The sequence below is a fragment of the Anarhichas minor genome, unplaced genomic scaffold, assembly GCF_050575085.1.
Source record: "Anarhichas minor isolate MPS153535 unplaced genomic scaffold, ASM5057508v1 ptg000024l, whole genome shotgun sequence".
Classification (NCBI taxonomy): Eukaryota; Metazoa; Chordata; class Actinopteri; order Perciformes; family Anarhichadidae; genus Anarhichas; species Anarhichas minor.
Genome location: NW_027466470.1, coordinates 6,018,710 through 6,030,000, shown reverse-complemented (window position 1 = coordinate 6,030,000; position 11,291 = coordinate 6,018,710). Strand labels below are relative to the sequence as shown.

The 11,291-nt window shown below is 40.9% G+C and overlaps 1 protein-coding gene across 3 annotated transcripts in view; it reads right to left on the bottom strand.

The window, feature by feature from the left end:
* The window catches only part of greb1l (GREB1 like retinoic acid receptor coactivator), a 41,377-nt gene extending 31,573 nt beyond the window's left edge, over positions 1-9,804 (bottom strand). For all 3 annotated transcript variants that reach the window (XM_076097953.1, XM_076097954.1, XM_076097955.1), the window contains exon 1: positions 9,498-9,804. The gene's annotated coding sequence lies outside the window, so the exon portion shown is untranslated. The remainder of the gene's footprint in view (positions 1-9,497) is intronic.
* Positions 9,805-11,291: the final 1,487 nt, after the last annotated feature.

Here is an 11,291-nt window from a genome sequence, read left to right as displayed (position 1 = left end):
CGTTTGAGTGACACCGGGACAAAGAGCCTTCTCAATGTCCCCGACGAAGGCGCCTCCTCCTCTTCCCCTCAAAACTTCCTCACCGGGCGATCAGCTGTATCCATCATGTCTCTCTTCCTGACCCCAGGCGGCATTGCTGCATCAGCACCCCCCCCCACATTACCCCCCACCCTGACCGATTAATAAGCACCAGGTTGCCCTCGGTGACAGGGCCCACACTTAAATCCCATCAGTCCTCCTTACTGCAGCGAGAGCCACGGCGTCAGCAGGACTCTTCTTTTTTTTGTCTCAATGAGACAATGGAAGCAGGGCCATCTTTTGTCGGGGGGCTTGACCCCTCACACAAGCTTTGCTGATGAGAAAAAGTGACAGTAAACCTATTCAGGCCTGGTGCACTTCATCCTGCCCTGATCCCTCCGAGAGATGAGATACTTTGCCAACTGGCAGATGTGATAGTTAAGACGCGGCTCTTGTCACATTGTGGTGTACCGGGCAGAAATAGCGGTTAATAGAGGGCAGTCGGGTGCAAAGTGAAAAGTGTTATGACTTAAAATGTGCTCCTCAAAAAACAGCCCGGATGCTGAAGTTATTAAGTGGGCCATTTGAAAATGTTCCAACTAAACATTCTTGCACCATGAGTCATTTTTGTTTAAAAGTAAACATCTCCCATATAAGCGTAGAGCAAGTTCGCTCAGACCTGATATTTTTCCAACCCTCATTTCCTGTCGGGTAGCATTCTCCAAATACTCTGTGCTGTGAGTAATATACGGGATTCAGTTCCTCTTTAAATGACCTTAATCAATGCTGGCACAGCAAGACGGCACAGCATCAGCCTCCCAACTCTGCCGTTACACCCATTACTGTTACAGTACATGATGGTGCAAGAGCTAATGAAATTATAACATTTAAAGAAGTGATGGTTTATCTTAATTATTCAACTGTACAAAATAATTTAGTGGAATTATTTCAACTAAAAAGTAGACAAAAAAAAACTATGCTCCTGCATAAATGAGTAAGGTAAACTTAAAGGAATACCTTGTCATTTGTGGAAATGCGCTTTATTGCATCGGCATAAACAAGAAGATCAATACTCTCATGTCCCCTCAAGATAAAGCCTGCAGCCGATCAGCTTAGCTTAGCAAAAAGAGTTGAAACATCTGCCCATTTCTAACAAGAGCAGGTTGTTTCCCCCAAACGGGAAATAAATTGCATTTTGTAATGTAAAGTCCACAGAAACAGCATACACGCAGCAGTAACGGATTACTAGCGAAGCCAAGTGTAGTTTAAGCAATATCTCTGCAATGCTGCTCCAGGGGACAAAGACAGAGAGAGAGAGACTCTTTGCAGGTAAATAAGAGCTCAAGTATTTCTTTTTTTTCTTTTTTCATATCCAAGCATGATGATTCTGTAGGTCTGAGAGCCAAAACAGATAACATACATGTGACAAAGTGTCTAATTAAGGTGTTAGACCAGCTTGTGCCACAGAGAACAGCTGCAATGCTGCTTGGCACAGTGTCCGGAAATGCATTTGAGGGATGAATGCCATTCTCAAAAAAAAAGGATAATTTGGCATTTAAATCGTGATGGTGGACAAAAATGTCTCAACGGTTATTAAACTGGACTGAGATCAGGTAATTAAAGCATATGATTGACAACATTTTCTCATCACCTGTATGAGATCTGCATGTGTTATGTTTCCTCACTCATTTCCTCATGGGTTTCCTGTTTGTAGAAAGAAAAGGACTGAATGCAAATTAAAAAAATACAAGAGTCACAAATGTCCAAGGCTCTCTGACACACGGCTGTCTGTCTTCTTCTACAGTCGAAGGCTTAAATGGACAGGGAACAAATGTCTAGCGATAGACACACAACCGCTTTCACCGAGTTAGTTTGATGAAAAATGCCAGCCTGTGTTTGAATGCTATTGATTTTATCGGGAAGTCAATACACAGATCTAGAGGAGAAAATCAATGCAGAAGTCTTAATCTGTTAAACGTTTTCTATGTGTGAGAGAGAGAGATATTATATAACATATATAATATCATATTAACATATGATATTATTATATGTTATATTAATGTTATTGTGTATTAATATTATTGTATGTTTAATTTTTTTGATGCTTTGGCAATACCGTTTGGAAACGTTCATGCCAATAAAGCAAATTGAATTGAATTGAATTGAAAATTGAGAGAGGAACATTGAGTTCTCGCACGAGAGAGGAACGTTGAGTTCTCGCAGCAGAGGTCTGGGTCTTGGTCACCGTAGCCTTGGACAATTGGTGACATCCTTCTGCTGCAGGCAGCCCTCTCCCCCACAAACCCTGGCAGCATCAACACACGCTGACCTTGTGCTTCGACATGAAGAGTGAGAGAGACTGAATGTCCTGTTTGAGATATGTGTGTGTGTGTGTGTCAGGGATATTTTGGGGCAATTTATGTGGGCAAAGCCAATGATGCTTCCGTGGTGATGTGGGAAATCTGGCTACAAGCCTGAGTGTGTCCAGCTGTTGTTGGCACGCGTCCTGCTCCTTCACAACAACAATACCCAGATACACAACAGCGCAGGACGTTTCATAAGAGTGACGATCGACCAAATGTATCAGAAAGAACTGCAATAAAATCTTACATTCAGCACAATTAATCATCTGGCAAAGGTAATATCTTGCGCGACTGAAATGAGAATAAACCTGCGTGTGAACTGATTCATGTGACGAGTCTGAAATGTACCCAGCCTGACGTTATTTGGCTCATGAATTAGCAGATTAAAACAACTCAAGAGGAGCGGGAAAAGCCAGGCTATGTAAACAAAGCAAGGAGAAGCTCTGAGAACAACATAGTGAGAGAGTGACCTCATTCTCAGCTCCACAATATCTTTATAAAGATAACAGTTGTTATTGATTATTGTCAATGTGTGCAACAGCCACGTTAATCAATAGATAGAAACCCAACACTGATGAATGACTCAAACGCCGTGTACCTCTGCAAAACAAATCTGACACTTGTAGCAACTTGAACTTGAACTTTCTATCAAACTATTGCACTGTGATCAAACACTGCTCTTTCAAAATAATGTACTTCATTTCTGGCCACAGGTACCCACTGGGGTTGGCATCAGTACAAGGGAGGAGGAGGAGGAGGAGGAGGAAGAGGGGGAGGAGGAGGAAGAGGGGGATGCAGCAGTACAGCCTGTAAGAACACACTGTTCCATAACAGTCCTGTGCAAGAAGGGATTCTCAGCTGGATGCTTTCCAGGTCTCAATGGAGAGAATGAGGACATATTATTACAAAGAGCTCTCAGCTGAGCTGCATGCACACGTTGCTCTTTATGAGCTTACATTGATGTAATGGAGCCCACAGATATCAGAGAGATTGATCTTAAAAAATAAATAAATAAATAAAAAGGAGAAACACCGTAGACATGACACGTCATACCACAATCCTGCTGTGACGAGATGCAAGATGCGAGGACTCAGATTGCGGGGGGGGGGGGGGGGTTATTATGACCTCATTCTGTATATTACCGCTGCAAATGAAAGATTTCAACAAAAGGAACAAAAGACTGAAATTCCTCCTTCACCTGGACACGGACACACACACACACACACACACACACACACACACACACACACACACACACACACACACACACACACACACACACACACACACACACACACACACACACACACACACACACACACACACACACACACACACACACACACACACACACACACACACACACACACACGACTAATGGCGACCGCTTGACTTTGCAAGCTTCCTGACGAGCGACTTGGGGGAAAGTCCAGATAAGTCTCATTCCTTTCTGTCAGGGAGCTGTTTTGACTTTGATCTGGGGGCTGGGCGCTCAATGGAGCAACACATTTGGAGCTCACGACTGTTTTAGCTCTGTATTTAGACGGCTTTACAGCACTCTTTGTACCAGTGCGGTACACACAGCTGTGTGATTAGGAATAAGTATGATTGATGATAGAGAGTGAGGGCTTACAGAAACTAGGGAATGGCTTCATTGAGTCATTCGGTTAGCAAACTAGGACATCCAGCGGTGACAGATAAGAAATTGCCATGCATGTCAGAATCAGAGATAACTAACAGAACAACAGGAAGTGCCATCTACTGGGGTCATGTTCCACTCATGCATACATGTATACACACACATACACACACACACACACACACACACACTCAGAGCCTCCCTTGCAACAAAGAACAGGATGTGCAGGCCAGTATTGTCAGATGTACTCCTACGTATTGCATGTCCTACCTTCCTTTTATCCATCACTAAAAGTCACATTCTAAGGCTGTGAGGAGGCACTTCTTCCCTTCACTCCTGAGTAGGCCGTAAACGCAGAGGGGTGAAGTGGACTCACACCCAACAGCACAAATTCATGGTCAGACATTAAGGGAGGAGATTGTTGTTTCGAGCATTAAGCCACGTTTAAACAGTAATGTGCCTCAACCGAGCTCAAGTTAATGAGTGAGGGTTGAACACAAGAGCAAGGAGCAATGAGACTTTGGGTGAAGTAGCTTTTGAATTAATCCAAGGTAAAAAAAAAAAAAAAGAATGAAATTAAGCACATGTTTAAAATGTGCTCTGCTTTTTCACTATATTTGTTCATTGAAATGCACATTACAACTATATGGCTCGAATGCACGTCATCCACAGAAATAACCTGGTTTCCAGTTCAAGACTACACACTAGTTTCTATGCGACTTGGAACAAACAATGTAGTATTATTTTCTCAATTAATGATTTAATCTATAGAATATGGGACTAGGAAATAGAAGAAAGAAATTCAGCAGAATTTCCCATGGCCATCAAAAACATATATTATTTATAGATTATATTATATATATAATATTCCCTTTGGTATTTGAGAAATTGGAACCTGTGAATGGCCTTTTTACTTTAAAACATACTGATACGATTATACAAATGTGTGTGTGATTAATTTGATTGATTGACTAATTGTTTCAGCTCTTAACAATAGCACACTAAAAATCAAGTCAATTAAAAAAAGTAATAAAATAAAATAAAATAAAACAAAAGAAAATGGTTCCACTTCCTGCAGGTGAGACTAAGATATAACAGCTGATGGTGGAGGGCTTTGAGGAGGAAGCCCCACCCCCCACTAGCAGGATCAATGCACGTAAATGGAAGAGGTCACAGACCTTTGACATCTCCTTTCAGCCGGGGGAGGGGCAGAGGCCTTTGTGAGATTGGCTTTAATGATCCGATTGTCAACTGTGTCATGCGCCTACATACAGTACAGGGTTTGTGTCGCATTGTCCTTCCCTCTGTGCACACTCTTACCTCACCGTGTGTCCAAAACTGTGCAGCCTTAAGTGTGAGGTTTGAATTAAATAAATGTTGTCCTGTATCTCACTCTCTGTCTGCATCCAGCTGCATTGCTTCGCTCTTCATCACCCTCACATCTGTTTTAACCACTTCTCCCACATCTTCCCCTCCTCAGCCTCCCATATATGCTCCTCCTCAGACCTTATCAGTGCTTTCCCTCACTCCTCTTTCATGCTGCATTTTAGAAGAGAGTTTTGATCAATTACTTATTTAGATTAATAGAACTTCAACCACATGTAGATCTAACTCCCTGCTACAGAGAGAAAAAAAACACACACACAAGCCTGACACCACCACAACAGTCTGTGAGTGCTCAAACATTACCAGTGAACACGGTGTTCCTGGCATTCTTGAACCTTAATTTAAAAAAAGGCCGGTTGACAGTTTACTAGCATCCATGGGGAACACATGTGGCTCTGCAGATCAGTAACGAGATGTTCTTTTATTTATTTAGCCAATAAACAGATCAGCCAAAACCTCTAGCAATAATTCTTTCTTCTCTGTTTAGATTCGGAGCTGCCTGCATAACTCGACCAAATGATTCGGACTTTCATCCGACGCCGTTACTGCTGAAGCAATACAGATATCTTAGAAATATAAAACACTTTGCTAGGTGGTTAAATGAATACACAATTTATATGTGATGTATTTGTATTTGGTAAAAACAATTTAATCTAGTTTTGTATATAATGGATCTATATTATTATTTTACAGTGAATGGCAATGAAAACATTTACTCAAGTACAGTACATGAGACCAGATAGGATCATTTGTATTCAGTTTTGAGGTTTCCACTTGATTTATACTTCTACTCGCCTACATTTCATTTTGAAATAATGTACTTTTTACTTCAATGCACTTATTTGACAGTGACAGATACTAGTTATACTTTGCAGCCAATTATTTTATAAAAAAACATATCCGATATAAAGTATGGTGCTTTCTTACAGATTATACCGAATTAGCTTCACAAACGATCATAACTGTAATCATTTTTAAATAACATGATTATATAATAATATATATATACTAGTTTAACACAGAGGCCCGTTTTTACATTATGAATGCTTTTACTTTGGTAATGCAAGTAGCAAGCATTTTGCTTACAACACTTTTTACTTATCAGTAACATTTTAATAGAGAACTTTTTTATTGTAATGAAGCATTTCAACTTCTGTATTGCTACTTTGAATAATACAATTATTATTAGTATTATTCATACTATTATTGTTACTACTATTATCATTATAAATATAGCATTGGATTGTCTACTTTTAGATCATATAGTGTGTTTTATTGACACAATCATCTCTCCATGACAACATAAGCATGTGGCAAAAAGGGAAACAAATCTGATTTGGTGCCGGCCTCTGCCTCAGCAGTATTTGGATAACGAGGGTTGATTTGAGGACCACCTGTTTTTTGGTTCCTGTCAAAACACGCTCAAAAAAATGTGAAACAATTGCACTAATCTTTCTAGTTGGGAATTAGTCCCTTGTACCATCTGTACTCAGGATCAGAGACAATCACTAAGACGTACCTCTGAAAGGATCAAGAGAAGCATCTGCCGGTATTGCCGACTGGTCCCAGTGGTGTTTTTGAGATCGTATTATTGTGATCCGTGAGGGTGTTTCATGTGAAAGATTTTTGCCTCACTGATCAATATTTTTAAATGATGTGTTTCTGGAGCTGGTTGAAGCCACCGGAGAAAATGAGACCTCTTTGCTGCTGACTGGATTGGTAATCAATTGTTACGTATTGCTGTGTATGACACTGAATACAAATCAGAGTGATCTATGATGCACAGGTTTCTCATAACAGGGAGCAATATTTGGCGAGGATGTGAATGAAAGATGACGGTGTTCAAATGAAAATACATCTTCCATTCGGAAAATAGACAAAAACGCACAGGGCCAGCTGGGCAAGCTCAAGGCATAAACAGCAAAAGAGGAGTCCTGGTGAGCTCGAAATGATAACCAGGGAGAAAATAAATAAATCTGTTACCCTGGTGACAACTGGATGTGAAATAATCATCGAGCTTGAGAAATTACATGTTGCATTTTTTTGCAAAAACCTCCTCGCCTCACAGCAGGTCTTCCGCACAACGTAACACCTGTTAATGATACTTTGGCAAAAAATAGAGACGGGAAGCATTAACATGACAAGTTGAATGGTTGACAAAACAACATACTCTCAAAAGATGAATTGTTATTTTAAAGAGGGCATCTTTTAAAGGGATGAGCAATATCTTTCATTACCCAATTTCCAGTTAGGTACATCTCATTTTGGTTGATTCGAATAATTGCTAGAAGTGTACTTTTTCACCTGCATGTGTTTATTTCTCATCAATGCCATAATGGTTGAAGTTTGCTATGTTCAATATTACCGGTTTACAACAAACCTCCTGTGAGAGGGGAAATAATGAGGTCCACACCAATTCCAGCAAAAACTAATTGGTTTATAAAACTATATCCAACTCTCTTGCCGCATTCCCAGAGCCAACGTATCACTCGTGTTTGAGAAATAAAAGGTTAAAATGCCTCGACCACACAAAGAAAACGCCCACCGCCAAACCTCCACAATTGAAGGCCTTTAACAAAGCAACAGGGGAAGGAGATGTCTCCTTCAAGGCTAAAGAGAGAAACCTGTCCGAGCGCAGGAGTGGTGTCACGGGGGCCTTACTTATCTCCTCCCAGATTAACTCCCAATTGTTCCTGTGGAACAAAGGCAGCCAGGGAGGAAACCAGCCCCCCCCCCCCCCCCCAAGGGCCAGATGGTCAGCGTTCAGGGCCCCCCGCCCCCCTGTCCCCTCCAGCCCTTCCCCTCTCTGACGGGGCTGCGCGTGCTCTAGGTGAGACAGGCCACCCAGCGAATTCTCTATCCACACTGGAGAGGACAACCACGAATGTTGGATACCACAAATCTGCAGTCAACGGCAACAATCAGGCTTTTAGATATCTTTGTTATCATCGATGCAAATACATTAAAGCTCAATAATGTGGATTTCTTTCCACCTGGACCACATTTTGTTCAATTATAAATGCTGCTTTGACATAAAAAGTAACATTACAGTTGCTTTTTCACCAGTGAGCCTGCCGCATCTGGTAAAATGAACTACTCTAGTCTGCAGGATTGTGTAATGTGCATGTTTTTGTCATTAGCTCTAATGATATTTTGCAAGTAAAGAAGGGGGAGAGGAGATGGGAGGAATTTAACCTTTGGGACATGAAACATGGAATGTCAGATTAGATGCAGTCAAGACAGACTGGTTTGCCTGTAATAACAATGACAAACCACCAAAAACCTGGTTATATGGCTCCATCTAAACTGCTGAAGCCTGTTTCAACATCGAGCCTCGGGCAACTGTGACGGTCTTCAAGAGACAAACATCTGAATTAGTGGCCTGGTTCCAGGCAGGCTTGACATGACATGACTTTGTTAACAACAAACAATCATGAGGACAGGAGTGGCAACGATGAAATAAGATAATAAAATCTGCATTTTAAAAGGCAGCAGAAACTGATCTACAATCCTTTTAATACCCATAAATTAATAAGACTGCTGATCCGACATAAGGTTTCACTGGACTTCTTTTCTGCCACAGGTTTGACAAAAGATAAGTTCCACACTGACACTCATATTACACTGCAAGACACGTTAATTACCTACAGCCCACTAATTAGGCTATTAAATGTAAGTCGGACACATTTGGGGGCCAAGCACCACTGACAGCTACGACATATAGGCAAACATAATAGTTATTAACAGTTAAAAACATATGATAGTCCCACTCATGCAGTATTCCAGAGCATGTAAACAGACTTTGCTCATGATTTGATTAATTGCCCCTCGTTATACTTCAATCACCCCTTTCTACAAAACACCCCGCAGTTCCTTCATCCCTACAGCTTTAACACTATTGTGAAATTCACTGGTGAAAACAAACTTTAAGCAGCTGTTTCAGCCCCGGGCACGGACCCGACATTACGCAGGCTTCAGCGCGACCATTACCAGCCTGATCCTGCTTCTGATCACTAACGTGCTTTTTCTCGTGGCGTGGAATTATTTTGAAAACAAGTGTGCGGACACACCGGAAAACCGTGCACGCCTACCTTTATGCACTCCGGAGACGCGTTACACGGCCATGTCCACGTAGCAATCGGGATCTGTGGGTTACATTTGGTGCGTCTCCGATTTGAACACCACCCCCACCCTGTTGCTGCTGCTCCGGGTCGCTCTGCTCACAGCTGATCTGCGCACTGAGGAAGCCGCCAAGTGACGTCAGGACATGACTGTATGTAGACCATTTGGTCCAGTTCAGCCGAGGATAAGTTCACTTCAGCTTGTTGTTCGAGTGAGAGGATGAAAACACAAAAAGTCAGGCACAAAAAAATAACACGTCACAAACTTTACCGGAAGTGGCTCATCAACCGGTTGAAATGGACCAAAAAAAGCAAGTTTAAAAACGGTGCAGGAAGGAAGCAAGCAGTCAGGCGTGACAGAAACGGCCCACCTCAAAATGTCATATACAGACAGCAACATGCCTGGATTAAGACATTTAATAAACAAACAAATACATGAATAAAATAATAGACAAATGAACATAATAAATAAATCAAACATGCAAATAAAGTAAAAAGGATAGTAGACCTACACCATACATACAAACATGCATACAGTATTCATACATACAATATATATTTTACTAAATGACATTAAGCCACCCAATAACCTATGAGATATTTTCTTTTTAAAAAGCAACAATAGCAGTTTGTATACATGTATTTGTATGAACACACAACTCATAAAGTAACCATTTTTCCGCACTTCTGGTCTCTGATGTTCAAATATCCTCCTCTGCTGGCAGAAATACAGAACTGATGCACTGAGTCCAGGCTGCATTGCAAAGGGGACCATCTTTACAAAAAAAAAGTAAATTTTTGCTTGAGATAAAGTGATATAAATAAAATGTGGGATTTTTCCAAAGAGCACGTGACAGCGTGTTCAGTAAACACTTAAGTTTCTGAACACGGGTGAGTTTTCACCATAAAGGTTGTACAACACCGCCCTCTGTTGGGTGACATGCAGAACACACACACCTACACACTCAAACAGAGGATAACTGCTGAAAAGAAAAATAAGAGTAAGAGAGAACAGACAGACAGACTGACAGTTAGATAGACATATTCACAAACTTAATCCTTTTTTATATCATAGTAAAATAAGCCTCTGCCACTGTTCAGGGACAACTAACAGCAGGTCCTATGCACTTCCTGTTTGTCCTTTTGTTACTCAGAGAACTAACTGTATGTGACAAACAAATGCCAAATTGAGGGAAGACAACGACAATAATATACACCTCTGTGATCTTAATATTTACTTTTAAATCACTGCAGTATAAGCCAGCAAAGATGATTAGACTATGGTGAGTGACCCTTATACAAAAATATCCTTTACAATAGACCTTGATGGACATCACTGGGGCTCAAGTCAGTTATGGTGACCTTATTGGAGCTGGTATCCCCAAACCTTAAACTAACAATCCCAATATTTCATCGGGTATGACTCTCTGGCTTTGGCATTTCATCTTAGGCTCACAACCACAGCAAGAGCACAGGTACTCCACATGAATCATTTTCATAATATTTAATCATATCTCATTATGATCCAGAAACAAGAGCATATAGTGGACAATTAGAATGGAATATAATGGAACAGAATGGGTTATTTCATGTGGATATTTCAGTCACTGAATAGAATAATATAGACAAGTATAAAATACAATTGATCATTTGTACTTAACATTAACTATATTATGTTTTTCTCCTCCCTCTGATGTTAGCTGTGGTAGTAGATGTGGTAACTGGTCACATTTACGGTGAACAGCAACATGTTGCCACCATCAG